The following is a 23,024-nucleotide window of genomic DNA, read 5'->3' as shown; positions in this document are numbered from 1 at the left end:
GTACTACTGCCACCAGGCCTGATATATAAGAGCTGATACACTGCTAAAAGGCCCAGCTGTCTTGTTTGTTTACTTATTTCAAATCTCTTAGGTATTTTAAAGTGCTATCTTTCAATCTCATGGTTTATTTTGCAGGTACTAAGAAACAGAACTAACACTGAATTCAATGATAGCAATGGATAGCATGGCATTATATTCAAAATAGCTGAAAAAATTTTTTTCACTACATTTAACTTCTAACAAATAAATAAATGTGGTGCTGTACTTTATAGGGAGAGAAAGCAAGACAAAAAGAAGTTGGCTAATGGCTACAATAAAACCATACCTCCAAATCATTAATCATTAGTGGTAATCATTAAACATATTAGTAGGGATACTCTGAAAGATTTTAAATCAGAGGAGTGATATGATCAGCTTTACTTATTAGAAAAATCACTAAGTTGATCTTTAATAATATGAGGTTCCTTTTTCTCTTTCCAGGATGAGACCTAAGATGCTGACAGGAAAGGAAAAAGCCAATTGAGAGAGAGAAAGTTAAGGGTACAGGAGAAAGAACACTAAAAAAAGGGTGGTGCAAAGACTTGAGGAGGTGGGATGGCATGCTGGAACCAGGCAGAGGGTCAACCCTTAAACAGGAGAAGGGGTGAAGGGCCCCCACCCATAAGATGGCGAAATTCCTGCTTCTCTTCCGGGTCCTCGGTTCCCGCCGGCGCCACCTGAACCCCAATCACCCCTCACCCCCCTAATCCCAGCACCTAGCCAATAGCCACCAGCCCCGTAGAAGTGACACCACAATCACTCCATGCCCCTTCCTATATAACCCAGCACCTTTCCCTAATAAAGTGGAATTCTCCGGTGAATTGCTGCTGTGTGTCGCTCCTTTCCTTTCAAGGGGTTTGCTACCCACTGTGACCCACTGGAGTTAAACTGGAGGCACTTCCATTTTATAATGTATTTTTCTCAGGGAGTAGGGAGTAGGATAACTGCTGAAGGGGAAGGGAGGGAAAGCTGAACCTTGGGAAGCAAAGAGGTTTTAAATAGCCAGTGGAAGATTACAAGGCTGCTCTGAGCTGGCACTGAAATTAGTTCCACTGTAAATCCAGTTTCCATTCTACCTACCTATATACACTGTCTTCAAATCAATCTCAAATGTCTATTTTGTTGCAAATAGACAAAAAATAGCAGCTAAAAGAAGACTTTCACCATAACCTTCTACATGCATACAAAGTATCAACAGAATGCTGGGATTTTCTCAGTGTAATGGAGAGAGAGATTTCTTCAGTCTGTCTCAACATCAATTTTCACTTGTACTCATGTTCTTTGTTCTGCACAATCCTGCCATTCTTCTTCCTGCCTTCTTAGGGAATGTAGGAACAAACAAGGGAATGGTGTTTGTAAAATCCTTGCCTCTGGTTTATTTCAGTTAAAGGAAATGAATTCTTAAAATCCTGACCTATCACAATTTTAAAAAAATGTAGTGCCTCATTTTAACCTGTCACTTAGATTTCAGATGCTGTTCACTAAACTTCTCTGTTTTGCAGTTTACAGATGCCATAATTCTAACATGTAACTTCTTTTGTTAAAGTTAGTTTCAAATTTCATTTTATTTCTTTTTAGCAATTTGGAGTTTTTCTAACACAGATAAAAGACTAAATTCTTACCTACATAAGAAAGTCAACATACTGATTTAGTGAATCAGAAAACCTGAGTTCTGATATTATCTCATTTCCTGGGATGTAAATTTCCTCTATGATTCCTCTAAACTTTAAAATTTGATGATTCTGGCTATTTCCCAAGTTCTGTGTTATGTGTATTTACCACTTCAAGTCTACAACAAGAACACTTTCTAGTTCATTATTACATGAACTGAAATCACTTATCTACTCAAAAAGTATAGTTACAGGGACAGGCAAACTCACACTTTCTTCTGTCACTTTTATTGTTTACCTTTACTTATCTTGAAAAAGAATGATATAAAGTTGCTCTCTGAATAGGAATATGATGCTCCTGCCCCACACCAAGAGAATACTAGTTTTAACCTTCTTATACAATACAGGTGCTAATTCTTTGCTTTTTATCCAGTGCTCTTTGTAACCAAAAGCACATATTTGGCCAGCATCAACAGTTTAGTATCAGGACATGAAACAAAGCAAATAAATCTCACATAGAGACTGAACTTGGACTTTGGAAATGGAGTGCTTTAACTGAGCTAATCTGATGTTAATATAATCAATCATACTGTCTACTATGAACAAGATATACTTAACTAGATCTAGTGGGGGAAACAGAGAACAGATGAGATACAACCTGCCCTTAAGAGTTTATAGTCTAAAGGATTAGTATCCAAAATATATAAGGAACACATACAACTCAATAGCAAAAAAAAACACAAACAAATAACAACCCAATTTAAAAATGGTCAACAGAACCTGAATAGACAATTTTCCAAAGAAGGTTTATGAAAGGCCAAAGTACATGAAAAGCTGCTCAACATTACTAATCATCAGGGAAATGTAAATCACAATGAGATATCACCTTGCACCTGTTAAACAGTGTTATAAAAAGGCAAGAGATAGGGAGAGGGGAGGAAGATGGCGGCATGAGTAGAGCAGTGGAAATCTCCTCCCAAAACAACATATATCTAAGAAAATATAACAAAGACGACCCTTCCTAGAATAAAGACCAGAGGACACAGGACAATATCCAGACCACATCCGCACCTGAGAGAACGCAACGCCTCCCGAAGGGGGTAAGATACAAGCCCCGGCCCGGCGGGAGCCGAGCGCCCCTCCCCCCAGCTCCCAGCGGGAGAAGAGCAGGCAGAGCGGGAGGGAGATGGAGCCCAGGACTGCCGAACACCCAGCCCCAGCCATCCGGGCCAGAGTGCAGGGCCCTGGATACTAGGAAAACAGGACAGCAAGAACAGTGAGTGGGCACTGGAGGCCGGGTGCCGGAGGACATAAGAAAAGCGCGCGACCATTTTTTTTTTCTTTTTTGCTGTTTTGTTTTGGCGAGCGCTTTTTGGAAGTCTTAAAGGGATAGGGACCCCAATACTAGGGAAATGGCAGCAAGACCGGTGAGTAGAGGCCTGAGGCTGGCACCGGAGGATAAAGAAAAACCAGCGACCACCTTTTTTTTTTTTTTTTAATTAAAAATTATTATTATTATTATTATTTTTTGGTTGTCGTTATTTTGTTTTGACGGGTGCTTTTTGGAAGTCTTAAAGGGGCAGGGCGGGACACTTAATCCAGAGGTAGGGAATCCGGGGATCTCTGGGCACCCTAACCCCTGGGCTGCAGGGAGCAGGGAGGCCCCTTACGGAGATAAATAGCCTCCCAGCCGCTCCTGCTCCAACGCGACTCCACCATTTTGGAGTAGCTGCCTGAGCCAGGCCACGCCCACAGCAACAGCGGAGATTAACTCCATAGCAGCCGGGCAGGAAGCAGAAACCCTGTCTGCGCACAGCTACCGAGCACAAGCCACTAGAGGTCGCTATTCTCCCAGGAGAGGAGGGCCAAAAACCAACAAGAAAGGAAGTCCTTCCAGCCATCACTCGTCCCAGCTCTGCAAACTATTCGTATCACCATGAAAAGGCAAAGCTACAGGCCGACAAAGATCACAGAGACAACACCAGAGAAGGAGACAGACCTAACCAGTCTTCCTCAAAAAGAATTCAAAATAAGAATCATAAACATGCTGACAGAGATGCAGAGAAATACGCAACAGAAATGGGATGAAGTCCAGAGGGAGATCACAGATGCCAGAAAGGAGATCGCAGAAATGAAACAAACTCTGTAAGGGTTTATAAGCAGAATGGATAAGATGCAAGAGGCCATTGATGGAATTGAAACCAGAGAACAGGAACACATAGAAGCACACATAGAGAGAGATAAAAGGATCTCCAGGAATGAAACAATACTAAGAGAACTGTGTGACCAATCCAAAAGGAACAATATCCGTATTATAGGGGAACGAGAAGAAGAGAGAGGAAAAGGGATGGAAAGTATCTTGGAAGAAATAATTGCTGAAAACTTCCCCAAACTGGGGGAGGAAGTAATCGAACAGACCACGGAAATACACAGAACCCCCAACAGAAAGGATCCAAGAAGGACAACACCAAGACACATAATAATTAAAATGGCAAAGATCAAGGACAAGGAAAGAGTGTTAAAGGCAGCTAGAGAGAAAAAGGTCACCTATAAAGGGAAACCCATCAGGCTAATGTCAGATTTCTCAACAGAAACTTTACATGCCAGAAGAGAATGGCATGATATATTTAATACAATGAAACAGAAGGGCCTTGAACCAAGGATACTGTATCCAGCACGACTATCATTCAAATATGACGGTGGGATTAAACAATTCCCAGACAAACAAAAGCTGAGGGAATTTGCTTTCCACAAACCACCTCTACGGAACATCTTACAGGGACTGCTCTAGATGGGAGCACTCCTAGAAAGAGCACATCACAAAACACCCAACATATGAAGAATCGAGGAGGAGGAACAAGAAGGGAGAGAAGAAAAGAATCTCCAGACAGTGTATATAACAGCTCAATAAGCGAGCTAAGTTAGGCAGTAAGATGCTAAAGAGGCTAACCTTGAACCTTTGGTAACCATGAATTTAAAGCCCGCAATGGCAATAAGTACATATCATTCAATAGTCACCCTAAATGTTAATGGGTTGAATGCGCCAATCAAAAGACACAGAGTAACAGAATGGATAAAAAAGCAAGACCCATCTATATCCTGCTTACAAGAAACTCATCTCAAACCCAAAGACATGTACAGACTAAAAGTCATGGGATGGAAAAACATATTTCAAGCAAACAACAGTGAGAAGAAAGCAGGGGTTGCAGTACTAATATCAGACAAAATAGACTTCAAAACAAAGAAAGTAACAAGAGATAAAGAAGGACACTCCATAATGATAAAGGGCTCAGTCCAACAAGAGGATATAACCATTCTAAATATATATGCACCCAGCACAGGAGCACCAGCATATGTGAAACAAATACTAACAGAACTAAAGGGGGATATAGACTGCAATGCATTCATTCTAGGAGACTTCAACACACCACTCACCCCAAAGGATAGATCCACTGGGCAGAAAATAAGTAAGGACACGGAAGCACTGAACAACACAGTAGAGCAGATGGACCTAATAGACATCTACAGAACTCTACATCCAAAAGCAACAGGATATACATTCTTCTCAAGTGCACATGGAACATTCCGAGAATAGACCACATACTAGGCCACAAAAAGAGCCTCAGAAAATTCCAAAAGATTGAAATCCTACCAACCAACTTTTCAGACCACAAAGGCATAAAACTAGAAATAAACTGTACAAAGAAAGCAAAGAGGCGCACAAACACATGGAGGCTTAACAACACGCTCCTAAATAATCAATGGATCAATGACCAAATCAAAATGGAGATCCAGCAATATATGGAAACAAATGACAACAACAACACTAAGCCCCAACTTCTGTGGGACACAGCAAAAGCAGTCTTAAGAGGAAAGTATATAGCAATCCAAGCATATTTTAAAAAGGAAGAGCAATCCCAAATGAATGGTCTAATATCACAATTATCGAAATTGGAAAAAGAAGAACAGATGAGGCCTAAGGTCAGCAGAAGGAGGGACATAATAAAGATCAGAGAAGAAATAAAATTGAGAAGAATAAAACAATAGCAAAAATCAATGAAACCAAGAGCTGGTTCTTCGAGAAAATAAACAAAATAGATAAGCCTCTAGCCAGACTTATTAAGAGGAAAAAAGAGTCAACACAAATCAACAGTATCAGAAATGAGAAAGGAAAAATCACGACGGACCCCACAGAAATACAAAGAATTATTAGAGAATACTATGAAAACCTATATGCTAACAAGCTGGGAAACCTAGGAGAAATGGACAACTTCCTAGAAAAATACAACCTTCCAAGATTGATCCAGAAAGAAACAGAAAATCTAAACAGACCAATTACCAGCAACGAAATTGAAGCGGTAATCAAAAAACTACCAAAGAACAAAACCCCCGGGCCAGATGGATTTACCTCGGAATTTTATCAGACATACAGGGAAGACATAATACCCATTCTCCTTAAAGTTTTCCAAAAAATAGAGGAGGAGGGGATACTCCCAAACTCATTCTATGAAGCTAACATCACCCTAATACCGAAACCAGGCAAAGACACCACCAAAAAAGAAAACTACAGACCAATATCCCTGATGAACGTAGATGCAAAAATACTCAACAAAATATTAGCAAACCGAATTCAAAAATACATCAAAAGGATCATACACCATGACCAAGTGGGATTCATCCCAGGGATGCAAGGATGGTACAACATTCGAAAGTCCATCAACATCATCCACCACATCAACAAAAAGAAAGACGAAAACCACATGATCATCTCCATAGATGCTGAAAAAGCATTTGACAAAGTTCAACATCCATTCATGATAAAAACTCTCAGCAAAATGGGAATAGAGGCCAAGTACCTCAACATAATAAAGGCCATCTATGATAAACCCAAAGCCAACATTATATTGAACAGCGAGAAGCTGAAAGCATTTCCTCTGAGATCGGGAACTAGACAGGGATGCCCACTCTCTCCACTGTTATTTAACATAGTACTGGAGGTCCTAGCCACGGCAATCAGACAAAACAAAGAAATACAAGGAATTCAGATTGGTAAAGAAGAAGTTAAACTGTCACTATTTGCAGATGACATGATACTGTACATAAAAAACCCTAAAGACTCCACCCCAAAACTACTAGAACTGATATCGGAATACAGCAAAGTTGCAGGATACAAAATCAACACACAGAAATCTGTGGCTTTCCTATACACCAACAATGAACCAACAGAAAGAGAAATCAGGAAAACAACTCCATTCACAATTGCATCAAAAAAAATAAAATACCTAGGAATAAACCTAACCAAAGAAGTGAAAGACTTATACTCTGAAAACTACAAGTCACTCTTAAGAGAAATTAAAGGGGACACTAACAGATGGAAACTCATCCCATGCTCATGGCTAGGAAGAATTAATATCGTCAAAATGGCCATCCTGCCCAAAGCAATATACAGATTTGATGCAATCCCTATGAAACTACCAGCAACATTCTTCAATGAACTGGAACAAATAATTCAAAAATTCATATGGAAACACCAAAGACCCCGAATAGCCAAAGCAATCCTGAGAAAGAAGAATAAAGTAGGGGGGATCTCACTCCCCAACTTCAAGCTCTACTATAAAGCCATAGTAATCAAGACAATTTGGTACTGGCACAAGAGCAGAGCCACAGACCAATGGAACAGACTAGAGAATCCAGACATTAACCCAGACATATATGGTCAATTAATATTTGATAAAGGAGCCATGGACATACAATGGCGAAATGACAGTCTCTTCAACAGATGGTGCTGGCGAAACTGGACAGCTACATGTAGGAGAATGAAACTGGACCATTGTCTAACCCCATATACAAAAGTAAACTCCAAATGGATCAAAGACCTGAATGTAAGTCATGAAACCATTAAACTCTTGGAAGAAAACATAGGCAAAAACCTCTTAGACATAAACATGAGTGACCTCTTCTTGAACATATCTCCCCGGGCAAAGAAAACAACAGCAAAAATGAACAAGTGGCACTATATAAAGCTGAAAAGCTTCTGTACAGCAAAAGACACCATCAATAGAACAAAAAGGCACCCTACAGTATGGGAGAATACATTTGAAAATGACACATCCGATAAAGGCTTGACGTCCAGAATATATAAAGAGCTCACACGCCTCAACAAACAAAAAACAAATAACCCAATTAAAAAATGGGCAGAGGAACTGAACAGACAGTTCTCCAAAAAAGAAATACAGATGGCCAACAGACACATGAAAAGATGCTCCACATCGCTAATTATCAGAGAAATGCAAATTAAAACTACAATGAGGTATCACCTCACACCAGTAAGGATGGCTGCCATCCAAAAGACAAACAACAACAAATGTTGGCGAGGCTGTGGAGAAAGGGGAACCCTCCTACACTGCTGGTGGGAATGTAAACTAGTTCAACCATTGTGGAAAGCAGTATGGAGGTACATCAAAATGCTCAAAACAGACTTACCATTTGACCCAGGAATTGCACTCCTAGGAATTTACCCTAAGAATGCAGCAATCAAGTATGAGAAAGATCAGTGCACCCCTATGTTTATCGCAGCACTATTTACAATAGCCAAGAATTGGAAGCAACCTAAATGTCCATCGATAGATGAATGGATAAAGAAGATGTGGTACATATACACAATGGAATACTACTCAGCCATAAGAAAAGGGCAAATCCAACCATTTGCAGCAACATGGATGGAGCTGGAGGGTATTATGCTCAGTGAAACAAGCGAAGTGGAGAAAGAGAAATACCAAATGATTTCACTTATCTGTGGAATATAAGAACAAAGGAAAAACTGAAGGAACAAACAGCACCAGAATCACAGAACTCAAGAATGGACTAACAGGTACCAAAGGGAAAGGGACTGGGGAGGATCGGTGGGTAGGGAGGGATAAGGGGGGGGGAGAAGTAGGGAGGTATTAAGATTAACATGCATGGGGGGTAGGAGAAAAGGGAGGGCTGTACAACACAGAGAAGACAAGTAGTGATTCTACAACATTTTGCTATGCTGATGGACAGTGACTGTAAAGGAGTCTATAGGGGGATCCTGGTATAGGGGAGAGCCTAGTAAACATAATATTCGTCATGTAAATGTAGATCAGTGATACCAAGAAAAAAAAAAAAGGGCAGTTCCTGTGTGGTAACCTCCAATGAGTTCTACACAAGAGTATAAAGGGCATATAAAAGTGTAGGCAAAGGGTCTGTTTGCGTTTATACAGAGGATCAAAACCTAATTGGGCTACCCCGAAAATGAACTAAGATACGATATGAAAAAGAACTTGCAACATCAGCACTCTCTGGAAGACTCATGCCAGAAGATGATCATCAAAAAACCCCAACAAAGATCCACGCACTGCTACAGCTGTAGATGCACTCATCCCACCAATTCCTGGACTTGCCATGGGAATGAGGAAGGAGATATCTAAGCTGGCCTGTGCATACAGTAAAACAACAAATTTGACTGGATCTATACTGTTGGAACTCAACCAAGAATTTGGAGAAGTGCAAATTGTAGCGCTCCAAACTCTTACAACTACAGACTATTTACTGTTAAAAGAACATATCGCATGTGAACAGTCCCCAGGAATGGGTTGTTTTAATTTGTCTGATTTTTCTCAGACTGTTCAAGTTCAGTTGGAAAATATCCACCATATCATAGATAAGTTTTCACAAATGCCTAAGGTGCCTAACTGGTTTTCTTGGTTTCACTGGAGATGGCTGGTAATTACAGGTATGCTTTGGTTATGTAACTATACTCCTATTATGTTAATGTGTGTGCGCAATTTAAGTAGTAGCTTAAAACCTATCCATGCTGAAGTTACTCTACAAGAAGATATGTCAAAGAAATAATCAATCTTCCCATGTTTTCTTCCGCCTGCTACTTCTATAGCTTTTCTTCTTTCTTCCTAATTACAATCCTTAAATAGAATTCGTGCCTCATATCAAAGTTACCGAGTATCAGAATTCTTCTAAGTGGTAAAAATACCTCAAGACAAATGCTAGGCATAGAAGCTACAGGGCATAAATATGCAAAGAAATAAAAAGCTAACCATTTCAAACAATAAGGCTTCTCTCTCACTTACCAACTCTACATTTCCCTGTATGGCCCCGGACGATGACTGGTTAGCCAGAGACGGGTAAGATTCCTCAAAGGAGGAACAACCTAAGACAGGCACAGTCGCAGGGTGGTCATCAGGTGAGAAATTGGGGATCAACAGAGGTGAGGCTTAGAACCTCACCCCCCCGTTCTGAGAGAAATCTTCTGCATACGTGGATGTTTTATTGCCCTTGTCTAGCTTGGATTAACACATAGTCTACAGGCACACACCTGATCATCTACATTTGCTCTCTTACAACACTAAACTATGTTTTCTACCTTTATCTTGTATCTACCTACCACTTCAGCATTTTATTAAAAATAATAATAATAAAGAGAGAAATGTGGTATCCACATATAAATCAAATATAAAAACCAAATGAGTATTCATATTTGAACTGACTGTTTATAGTTCATAATGCATGAGCAAAACCGAAAGTTTCTGTGATGACTGCCCTTGTACTGTTCACTATGTAACTTATTCATTATGTAAGAATTTGTTCTCCATGTAAGAACTTGTTTGTTATGCCTCAGAAGATTGGAGACTGACGAAAATTAGGCTTGGGGTGGATTAATGATTGTGCATTGAGCATTGACTCCCCTATACAGAATTTTATTGTCGTTAACAACCATTTGATCAATAAATATGAGAGATGCCCTTACAAAAAAAAAAAAGGACAGACTTGCAGTGGTAAAATAAATAAGTAACCAGGATGTAATGTATAGCATAAGGAATATAGTCAAGATATTGTAACAGCTTGGTAGGGTGATAGCTGGAACCTAGAATTATGTATATAAATGTTTTATCACTGTGTTGTACACTTGAAACTAATGTAATGTAATACTGTGCATCAACTATCCTTCAATAAAAAATAATTATCTAAAAAAAAAAAAAAGGCAAGAGATAATAAATGCTGGTGGGGATGTAGAGAGAAGGGAACTTTTGCCAGGTATCCTAGGTTGTGTTGCTAACCAGGGCCAGTTTTTATATTATTTCTCATCAGAGGAAATATGAAACCCCAAACCTCAAGGTTAATAGACACATGGTTACAAATTCTTAGGAAAGCCCCTCTCTTCAACAGAATATCAAGGAAAGGCAGAAAAACTTATTAACTCTTTGCTTCTAGGCAGAATCTTCTCCCAAATCCATCATTTTTAAGAACACAGATCTTCAAGGATCCTGTCTGTATGTGGAATTCTCAGTTCTAACACCACACTCAGGTTCCTTGGCTCAGTGCTAGATGCACAGTAACCACTCAAGGATTGTCTGCCGAGTGAACATATACTCCTTCCAATGTGTAAGCTTGTTATGGGAAATCCTAAGAATAATTATTTGATAGATTTCTAAGAGAAGAAATCATATTGGGTGGTACTTCCAGTCATGTTTTATACTTGAATTACAATATTAAAATGTCTGATTTATTATTTGTGAAATCATGAATTTTCTAGTGATAGCAAGATACATGGCATTAAGTGTTCAATAATGTTACATGTGTCATCCTTGTTCTCCTCACCATCATCAAGACAGAAACCTTTCCTGAGAAGAATTTATAAGCTAGAGGAGAGCACACATAGGTAGCGAAGCATAATAAATAAATGTTTAACAGAAAAACTCAAAGAGCGAAGAGTACAAGCTGATTAGGGTTGGCCAAGTCACAGGATGACAAATGCACATTTTCTGGTAAATCAATTCACCCCAAAAACTGAGGAGGGCAAAGCAGACACTATTTTTATGCTAAAACAGACATTATGGAGTACAGTATAAAAAATGTAAAATTTCAAAAAATCTTTAGGTTCAAAAAGACGATCTCACAGAATATTTAAGTTTGTTGTGGGAATAACCATAATGACAAAGTACGAGAATAAAAGCAATTATTTACACTATGTTTACTCTGTGCCATGCATATTTTAACTCATTTGTCCTCACAACAATCCTGTTAGGAGGTTATTATTAGCACCACCATTTTATGGAGAAGCAAACAGGCACTGCTAGGTTAAGCAACTGATCCTAGGCCAAAGAGCTGTTGGAACAGAGACGTGGACCTAGGTTGGCTGGCAGCAGAGTCTGCGCTGCCTCTGGTGGCCACACACAAGACAGAATTTGAGCTAGGTGTTGAAGATGAGAGTGGACAGGGTAAGAAGAGGAAGAAGGGAAATTGTGAGAGTCTTTATCCTTTGGCCCTAGAAAAGCCTAATCATAATTTGAGACAACAGAAAATTTAAATCTACACTAAAACGTTTTCAGAGGTTTTTTTTAAAATTAAATAAGCACTGTAATTTGTAGAGTATCTAGTGGACACTGTCTCGAGTTTGCTTATTCATTTGCTTTAGGCTTTTTCACAAGTTATTTCTGCTTGTATATTATTTCCCAAGTAGAATTCAAGTGACTGAAGCAAAAGAATGCATGTTACTTCTTTCACAACTCAGCCCTAGGCATGTAATAGGTACTTAATAAATGCTTGTTTATTTGAACTAAAATACTAAAGTTTCTCACTACTTCTTACCTAGGAAATAAACTTAGAAAAAGGTTACATCCCTGAGGGTGATGTCTAAAATTTATTTAACAACAAAAACCACAAATATTATCTGGTAGGAAACAGTAATAGAGGAGAAATTCTAAAACAGAGAGTATTTTTGTCACTGAAAGATTGAATATCATGATGACAAATCAGGAAATTCCAAAAATGCATGAATTGGTTAAAAAAAAAATTAAACAGGCCCACTCCACTTTCTGACCTAGAAAATTTTTAGTCTGTAATTACAAATCCTCACTGTTCATGCTATGCTAGTTAAAGGATAAAGTTTAAATATTGAAAGAAAATACATAAGAACTATTTTATCTGTTTGGTAAATCTGGTAAAACCTAAGCTTGACTAGCTCAGCCATGTTCCTTCTCTTCCTTCCTCAAGTGAGCCTGCCCACAGAGAACACACTCTGATCGCTTTGTTGTTTTAGCTGGGCAGGCCTCCTGGACAGGAAAAGATACAGAGGAGGTAAGACTGAATGAAAAACAGAAAGAAATACTAGATAGATGGAAAACAAGGAGAGGTGGGATGGGACAGGCACTTCAGTGTAGACACAAAGACCAGGAGTTTTTAGAGGATACTGAGTGTGCCAACTTGGAGGGATGGGAGAAGCGTGAGGAGGAGCTGAAAGGCCTACCGCAGGTGCCTTTTCACACTGCGCTACTCCAGTTCACGCCCCCACCCCCTCCAGCCTTTCCACTATCTTGCAGCAACCCATCTCTAACTTTATTCCCTCCTAGTTGTCTGCAAAACTTCTGCCCTAACTAAAATGGGCAATTCATTTGCCTCTCAAATGAACAAAGATTTTACAAAATGAGATCCGTAAAACTGGTGAGGGCTCAGTGAAATACACATTGTCACATGCTGCTCAATTTGAATGTAAACTGGCACAACTTAGAGCAATTTCACAACATGTGGCAAGAATATTAAGACCTAGTAGTTTTATTTCTTTAGATTTATGCTAAAGAAATATTCTGAATACCAACAAAACAGGAAGAAAAAAAAAGGAAAACCTTTTGTGTACAAAGATGAACACAGAGGCACTATTTTGTTCCAGGGACTGTTCTATATATTCTTTATATTATCTCAATTAATCCTTGTAACTCCTATGAAATATTATTTCCCCCATTTACAAACAGGAAAACTAAGAAGGCAGTTAAATACAGATTTACCAAACAGATAAAATAGTTCTTATGTATTTTCTTTCAATATTTAAACTTTATCCTTTAACTAGCATAGCATGAACAGTGAGGATTTGTAATTACAGACTAAAAATTTTCTAGGTCAGAAAGTGGAGTGGGCCTGTTTAATTTTTTTTTAACCAATTCATGCATTTTTGGAATTTCCTGACTTGTCATCATGATATTCAATCTTTCAGTGACAAAAATACTCTCTGTTTTAGAATTTCTCCTCTATTACTGTTGTCCAGGGTCACTGAGTAAAAAACTGGAAACTTAAACATTCAATAATAGGGGAACGATTAAGTAAATTAGCTCATGGCCCAAATATTACAAGGTCACCAAGTATGTACATTATGAATCCATAAAAAGTTAGGGAAGTAGAATCTAAAACAAATAATAAATATGACCTCAACTATGTTCACACATACTCCAGAGACTGAAAGTAAATAAACAAAAATGTTTACAGTTCCTGCTCTTGGCTGATGGATGTACACATTAATTTTTCCCCTGCTTTTCTATACTTTGCATAAACATGTTTTTAGACTCAAAAAAAATTGAAAGCATGGAATAAAGGACACATGTTTATTTAAATCCCTAAAAATGTTAGTTTACCTAAATATTAATATCATTCACTTCTTTGAACAAAAAATAATACAAATAAATACGAGGCTATTACAAAAGTTAAGGAAATTAAAAATAAAACACATCATTTATTGCTTTCTGTGTGCCAAACCCTGTGGAAGGTTAGCCACTTCCACATGTATTACCTCATGTAATAAACATGTGGGGTTTTCTTTTGGAAAGTGTTTATCCACCATTTCAGAGGTCACCATTGCCCTAGGACCCCATTTTAGAACATAAGTCACCTGATTTATTTGCCAATAACCTACAGAAGCAAGAGTTCCTACAAAGGCACTTGTCAGGGGCACAAAGTAGAGACCTCTATGGTGATACTCTACAGATCTTACACAGGAACTCATCTGAATTGTTACAGAATTTTCTCCTGGTGTTTACCAAACCCTAGGTCAAAAAAAAGTGGCATTTAAAATTCTGGTAACAAAGAAATAAAAGTCTATACAGTATTTACTGAATTATTTATAAATGATACTAGTAAGTTTTTAATGTATATTTCCTTTTCACTCTAAATAAATTAAAACAAATCTGCATAAAGCTGTCATGACATTAAGATATAAAATTATGTATAAATATTTGGGACTTGTATTTTCATAAAATGTTTTGGTGAAAGGGTTAATTTCCACTGCAATTTTGTTCTTAGCACAATGCTGATGACTTATGGACTCAAACAGCCATTAAACTGATAGGAACTAATGCTAGAGTCAGCGTCATTCACAAGCCACCATATTTCAAAATTATTCACCAAAATGTCTATGGATGTTGTAATGTTTACATACGTATGTATATTGTAATGTGTAGGTACATAGTGATTATCAGTAAATGAAAATTATGAATTCAACCAGGATAAAGAACATAATAATCAATATGGCATCAAACACAATTATAGCACTATTTTTAAATTACAAAGCCTAAGCTGGGACCTAGCTTACTTTCTATTCTTCTTTTGAACAAGTAGCAAAAACTCATTAATTCTATCATTTCAGAAGTTATGAAATTTCAAAATGAGTTTGGACTGACATGTTTACTATTAATTAAAGTTCTCATCATCTCACATAGCCTTTCAATCCATCCTGCACACCATGGGCAGATTACTCTTCAGAAAATACTAAAATGTATTTTAAATAATAAAAATAGTAACTTGATATATTGTGAAATGAATATTTCTTCATATTCAAAGATCAATAATGACATCTGTCTGGTCAATTTAGCAGGTGTCTGGTCAATTTAGCAGGTTTTACTCCAGTCATGTTTTTATTGAGCTCAAAACAATCTATTTAACTCTGATGAGTCTCAACATTTCCATCATCTGACCACCAGTATACCATTATCTGGCTCTAAATTCCTATTTTTCTTACTCTCAATCCCTTACTCCCAGCTGCCACTATCTAGTTCAACCACATTAACTCTGGACTCCTGCCTTTTTCTTCACAGTAGTCAGCCTCTTCCTGACATTACTTTCTTATCTTGCACCAAATCCATGTATCATCTCTAGCTACTTCCTTAGGCCTCTTACTTTTACTGTGCCCACCCTGAAAAACCCCAGCCCTGACGACCTAACTGCTTCTTGGTTTTATACTTAAGTTACTACCTATTGCTAAAGAAGTCACATCTATGAAGACTGGTAACACTCTATGAAAGCAGTATCTATCCAATCTCAGGTAGAGCCTTCAAAGCAGCCAGACAGCCTGCCTCCCAGGACCACATCTTCCAAAGCTATACTAACCCTTTACCACCAGCCTCCAGTCCCCTTCCTATTCCTAGCTCAGCAGACAGTCTTACCTGTACAAGTAAATAGAGATATGAGATGTTAGCTGGTAATCAGTATTTCCTCCTCTTATCTCAGGAGAAGAATGTCTCTATCTGCTATTAAAGGACACTCTTTTCTACCTGTACCCAGTCTCTCTTACTCTCTTCCACTTTATCAAAGTTGTGTAGTCAACCTATCTATGGACTCATTCCTCTCCCTGGATAGGGAATCCTTATAAAATGCAGGTCTCCTTTACCTGATCCCAAGTGTGTTAACAACTCTTTAGATTTCCAGGAAAAAATTCAACTGCAATAATTAATCATCTTTCTCTAAAATTTACAGAGGGCAAACAAATGATAAAGAACAAAGTATCCTGCAAGGTACTAAATAAGTATAAAGAGTAATTCTAAAGGTATAAAGAAAAAGGTAAGATATTTGAGGGAGCTTTGTTTTTTGAAAGAATCGCTATGCTTTTCCTTATAATCCTTATTCTGATTGTTTGACATAAAAGTGACATACTGATTTGTATCTCGAGCACACTGAAAGCTAACAAAAAGGCAGAAAAGGAGAAAGACATAAAATTGAGTATGTTTTATTGTAATTAGCTATTCAAGAGAATGCATTTTGATGGAGTTTTGGAAAAAGAAAAAATTTCAGAATAAGGCAGTTTATTCTAGGTTAGAAAGTCTTAGAACAGAATAAGCCAATAGAGAAAAAAATTTGTCCTTTCCAATGCTTAAGACTGTGGTAGAACATACTTTTCTCCCAAAGATGTCTTATTTCAGTGGAGACTATTCCTTAAAGAAAACATACATGACAAAAAGAGACATTATTAAATATATTCTACTATGGTCTCAGAGGTTTCCTTCATTCCAAGTTTCTTCCTGGCAAATCCATTAGACAGTATAAGAAGAATGAGAGAGATCAATGGATTTTGACTGCTAAAGTAAAGTTACTGTTGAACATTCATTAAAGAAAAGAACACTCATTTTTAATAATCATATATTCTTCAAGTTAAAATTTATCTACTTTTTTCTCTTTTGCAGCATTATACTTTTGTAACAGAGAAAGAAGGAGAAGAAGGAAGCATTAAGCTTTATACTCCTCCTTGCCACCATTTCAAGTTTATAATAAAAAACCATGACCTGTTCTGACTATTGAACTTTCCATGCAAGACAGAATAGGAAAAAAAACAAAAGGTGAGGTAAGGCAGAATAAGCTTTAGAGGCATCTTGGATAGCTTTTTACACACTCTGAGGAGCTACAAAAAATGGAAACTCTCCAGCAAAGGGTACACAAAACACAAAGTTTTATATAAAGTATTTACACAAATACATGGAAGTTTTAATTATAAGACAGACATGCTTAAAATACGTTTCCTCAGCCTAGAGAAGTGCTCCTGGAGCTGAAATTTTTCTCGTAAGTTTTTGCAAACCTAGTATACTTTTTGAGACTGTCAGGGAGGGCAAGCCATATACACAAAGGTCAAAGCCCTGTTAGAGTTCACTAGGAAATCCCCAGACATCCAGTTGAAAAAGGACGAAAAGCCTGGAGGCATCAAAGCCCACAAAATTACAATTAACTGCTTCATATTACATAAACTATCTCCTGAATTAAATACTTTTTTACTTTAGGTGAATTTGAAATAGATCTCTCTCTGACTAGTGAAATTATGAGCTTTGGTGGACATAAAGACCTATTAGATCAATTTTGAAGCTGGAGTTCAAATGTAAAACTAAGACAAACCATCTTTCTTCTCCTTAGTCACAAAACAATTACTCTATGATTAAAAGAAGGAAGTCACATGACAGACAATGCTTCTAACTGTGGCTCTTCACAGCTTACCCAACGCTATAGGTATAACTCTAATGTGCATGCAAAGAACTCCACAACAATTTTTTTAAAAAACTATTGGAGGAAAAGGAACCTAGTGATAACTTTGTAAATGTTGAGGAAAAAGTCTGATGACTGAATTTGGGTTAAGAAGTCACAAATGGATATAAATAGAGCTTATTTCAGAAAACTAAATTTCATCATTTTCTAATCTGCATAGTTTCTACAAACTTCCACTCCTCTTTTCATCGGAGTTTAACTTGAAGGGATAAATAATGTTGGTTACTTGATATGAATACTTTTAAGGCCTGATTTAAGTAAAACTTTTTCATGCTCCACAAGTGGAAAAATGAAAACTAATCTTTGATGGTTCATAAGGTAAAAAAGAAATAACTCCAATAAACATCAATAAATAAAATACATTTCACAAAATAAGTCCTCATTAAAAAAAGTTAAGCAATACTTTTTAATTCATCTAAAATTCTTTTAAAATTTACTTGTACAGTATAGTAACTACAGAGGAAAGAAACTGTGAGCAAAAAAACAGTGTATGCATAAAATAAAACTATTAAGCGATATGCTCTAAATACCCAGGAACAACAACATTCTTTATCTTATCATAAAGTTCACTTATTTTAAGGAAATTATTTCAAAATCTGTCATTAAAAAGGTGCTTTAAAATGTTTGCTTGTTCAAATTAGAAAACCACAGCCACCTAATTCACTGTGGTTTCAAAAATCCAAGTGATGTACAAAAAAATGTAATTATTTAGTTATGTAGTAGTTTTCCAGGAAAAACAGGCTAAGTATTCACATAAGATAATTTAATAGACACAACAATTTAAAAATACTGTTAATTCCTGAATCTCCTAGGTACCATCAATTAAAATGTCAAATGCCCAAATGTCAATAAATCTATCAAAATTTGTTACTTACTGCTTCAAAATTCTTCCTACAGTCAAATGGGAAAAATAAACTTCATTTGTCAGTATTTTGACAGACACACAGTATAACTTTTTTTCTGTATGACTAGTGATGAAAAACGGGAAGTCCTAAGAGATAGCAGGGAGGAGTGGTATAATGGCAAAAAGTTTCCATCTCTAAAATGTGTTAAAGAGCAGAATCTCAGAACTGTGACTAAAGCAATTTAAGAAATCTCAGGGTGTTATAAGATCCAGAATTTTTTTAATGATGTATTTTATTTAGATTGTTTAGACAGATCTTTTTTAACTGAGGTAAAATTGACTAATGATATACTTCTTTAAAGAATTACAAATGATTTATTTCAAATGCAGGAAAAACAAAAGTATTCCCTGGTTAAAAGGAAATATTATTTCTCCTAAGGGAATGACTCCTAAATAAAGGAAAGCCTGTATTCATGTGAATCTTTAAGGTGCTAACTGGAGAGCTCCATAACAGTAATCAAGACATATACTGAATACAGAATTTCTCAATAAAAATATAATCCTTATACAGGCCACTTCATTCTGAAAGAGCTTTGTTAAAAATTGAAAATTGACAGACTATTAATTATCCTTCCTCAAAAAACTAGAAAAAAAGATTTTGTGAAGACTGATTCGAAGGAGTAAAACAATGTTTTCTTCTTCAACAAACATGGTGTCAGTGAATCGGTATCTAGATTTATATACAAATGAAAACATCTACTTTCCTATATTACATGTCTCATGCAATACGCACCATCCAGTAACTCCTCCTTTCCCTAATTCTGTCTTCCATCTTTCAATATGCCACATACTGCCAACACTGTGCCAGGTCTATAAATTACTAGATTTTACAAATGGAGTTTGTTTACTGACCAAGTAATTAAAGATTTCTTTGTATCATAAAGGTTGGGAAGGGGACCTTTTCTTTTACTAGATTACACTAAATATTAATTAGGCCTTCAGGTGAATTTTGATACTGAATTTTGACATTAAATGTAGATGTACAACAATACAGCTAAAGTAGCGTTTAGAAAAGTTTTAGAGTACAGAGATCAAGATAAGAACAATAATGGGCCCTACTGAGCCCTAGTGAGGTCAGTCAGCTGAGAAGTTAGCTTTCCAACAGGGTTATCTTTCAGTTTTGACAGCTCTGAACAAGAGATGGTACCATAAAAATCACCATCCCTGCTCCAAAAACAACTTAAAGCACATATTAAATAATGTGTCAGTAGCTTTCTATAAAAACTGCTTTATTTCCTTTTTAAATGTACCTAAACTACCATACACATGTTACTTTTACTATATTTAGGATCCCAGCATTTTAAAGCCAAAAACTAAAACCTCTTCCTTTCTAAATTTTGTTCAAAAGATTCTGTCTTTCCTTTGATAACACTATCATATAGAAAAGCACATTTACAAAATTCTTAGCCATCCCTGAAACTGACTCAGAAAATAAGTCTACAACAGCAGGTACTCTACCTGGACACTGTGAAAGTCAATCTTCTTGCAGGTCCTCAAGTTCTCCCTACTTAATACTAATACAGTAGCAGACACAGACTCACACAGTGCCTTGATACACTGTTGACATGCAGATGTAAATAACTCTAACAATGACACCCCAGGAAATGACTGAGCACTCTACTCATCTTAGAACCTCACTAAACAAGCACTTGGGCATCTGTTTATTCTCCTCAATATTGATACAGTCAACACAACTAAAAAGAAAAGACTCTTCGGAACTTTCTTCCTGCACAGAAATTTTTTAATACTGCAGCCCTTCAGTATTTTTTTTTTTAAGTTTACCCCATAGAATTTACCCCAGAGGAGAAAAACATCTTAAGAATCATACACTAATCCTATAGATATGTGCTGACTAATACGGTCCTAACCATTTTAGTGAGCTACAGGTAGCTACTGAGCACTTGAAATGTGGCTAGTCCGAAATTCAGATGCACTCTAAGTGTAAAACACAGACCAGATTTCGTAGATTTAGTAAATGTAAAATATCTCATTAACTTTTAAAAATCATTACATGTTGAGATTATACAGGATTAAATAAAATATATTAGTAAACTTAATTTCAGCTCTTTTTTACTTTGTTAATGTGACTAGAAAAATTTAAATTGTTTATGTGGCTTGCACTATATAGTTCTTTTGGACAGCACTGCTATAGATCTACACAGCCTTAATTCTAACAACAAATAAGAACTATCACATGACATTTCCCCATTAAAACTGACATTTAAAAGCCAAAAGAAAAAACAGTATATTCCCTTTTCTACCAATTGAGATAACAGTTAAAAAATAACTTAAGACGGGGTCTTGATGATGGGGGGAGTCTAGTAACCATAATGTCCCTCATGTAATTGTAGATTAATGATAGCAGAAAAAAAAAACCTTGAGTGTAAAATAATCAGCAAAATCACTTTGCCCTGACATGATTTTAAAGAAAGATTACTTCAGAACGGCAAAAATAGCACAGGATGCAAAAACCACACCTCTCAAGATGGGAAACATACAAAACAAAATTTTTTCTAATAAAGTTAAGTCTAAGTGCAGATTACAAGGATCATCCTTAAAGTGAAATAAACATTTATTTCATTTCCAGCACCTGGGGCCTCATAAAATAAAGCATATTAAGATTCTCTTTATTATTCATGCAACCTTCAACCACAAACAAGCCATGAACACTAAGAAAATATAAATAATTACTACAACCTAATTCTCTTTTCCAAAGCCAAAAGAAAACAACACTGCCCAAAAGCAAAGTAAAAAACTACATCAGTTTCTCTAGGGCTGAGCAGGCTCCCTTTGGTACACAAATAGTATGAAACAGTAAAGTATATTTTAAAATATGTATTTTTTAACCACAATTTTTTAAAGTGTATTTTAAAAGTGAAATATTTAACAACATATTTCTATCAATGAGCCATTTCTTCCTCTAGCATAAAACATCCTTCTGCTTTATTTGATTTAAAAGTAGACCTCTAGGGCTCTTGGGGGGAAAAAAATCTAGTGTATTCTTGAATCTATGAAAATATTTTTTTAAAGGGAGACAGGGAGAGCGTTTAGTAAAGAATTGAGGCGTTGGGGATGGGGGAGCTTTCTCAGGTGTTCAGAGGATGCAAAAGTCACTTATAGAAAATTGTCAATGGGGAAACTATACAAAAAAAGAATTGAAGGAAATTTAGACCAGTGAGTCCTCAGGACTTCCACAAAAGTTGACCAGATACTTCCTATAATGTCCTAACAAATTTATAGTCCAAAAGAGGCCATGTTTGGTTGTCAATTCTTTACCTATTGGAAATTTGTCAGCTGAGCATAATCTTCAGACTTCTATTTTCTTTGCGATGCATTCCTTAGAAACCTTTTCCTTGTGCATTTAAACGTCAAGCTCAATTATGCTCCCAGTAAAGTAAACAGAAAGGGTTGTACTTATTTTAAAATAAGGAGTTGATTGGCTGCAGTTTCCTGCCTTGGTGGAAAGGGTAATAAAGCTCTTTCTGAGTATAATCCTTAAACATCGAAATCACTCTCAAAGAATCAAGTCTTCAAACGTTGCCCAATAGGTAAAGTGACTGCCAAAATTTCCATTAGTACATCCTATTTTTAGAGTCTTTGTAATTAGTCTTTTAAACTGAATTCCACAGTACGTGTTTAAGTTTGCACAGGGAACTAAATAAGCATCCTAAGGTATTAATCTTTTTAAGCTTAGAAAGGAATTTTAAGCTTTTAAATCTTAATTTTTTAAATCTTCACTTTAAATCTTTTAAACACACCAAGTAAAAATTAAAACTAAGACAAATACAGGCACAGAAGGAGGAACGGAAGGGAGACACTAGGCGGTTCGTAACCTAAGTGGTGGGGGGAAACGGGTGTGAGGGAGGACGAGCCCACCAACCCGGTGGAGGCCTCGGCGGCAGGACCCAGGCCAGAGCCAGAGGGGCCGAGCAGTGGGCACGCTGCGCACGGGCAGCCCTCGGGTACCAGAGAGGAGAGGACGTGGGGCCGGAGAGGGGCGGCGGCGAGCATGGGTATCTGGCCGGGGACAGCGCGGGGCTCCGAAAGGTCCCCGGCTGGGAGCCGCCGGCACCCGCATCCCACTCTTTTCTCCTCACCTGGGAGCTCAGGCGCAGGAGCTACAGCCAGGCGCCGGGTCGGCCTTCAGCCCCGCTCGCTGACATGGCGGCCGACGAGCTGTCACAGAGCCTGCTCAGGTCTCCCGCCGCTCCGGCCCTGGGGAAACCTCCGCCGGCCGCCCCGCCTCCCTCCGCGCACTCCTCCCGGCCGGCGGCTGGCAGCTGGCCACCCGCGACCGCGGGGCATCGAGCGCGAGCGGCTAGAGGGGCAGCGCAAAGAGCGCACGACCATAGAGTACTCGTCCAGTC

At 37.5% G+C, this 23,024-nt stretch overlaps 1 protein-coding gene across 5 annotated transcripts in view; it reads right to left on the bottom strand.

Annotated features, from left to right (window-relative positions):
- The window catches only part of CNST (consortin, connexin sorting protein), a 141,828-nt gene extending 118,833 nt beyond the window's left edge, over window positions 1-22,995 (bottom strand). For 2 of the 5 annotated variants that reach the window (XM_036918392.2, XM_036918393.2), the window contains exon 1: window positions 22,755-22,984. The gene's annotated coding sequence lies outside the window, so the exon portion shown is untranslated. Of the gene's footprint in view, window positions 1-20,115; window positions 20,864-22,754 lie in introns of those variants that run through there. The other 3 variants (XM_036918394.2, XM_057507855.1, XM_057507856.1) reach the window with 3 other exon arrangements.
- Between the last annotated feature and the right edge of the window lie 29 nt (window positions 22,996-23,024).

The sequence above is a fragment of the Manis pentadactyla genome, chromosome 9 (genome assembly GCF_030020395.1).
Source record: "Manis pentadactyla isolate mManPen7 chromosome 9, mManPen7.hap1, whole genome shotgun sequence".
Taxonomy (NCBI): Eukaryota; Metazoa; Chordata; class Mammalia; order Pholidota; family Manidae; genus Manis; species Manis pentadactyla.
The sequence above is the reverse complement of the archived record's forward strand: the minus strand, read 5'-3'. Positions and strand labels throughout refer to the sequence as shown.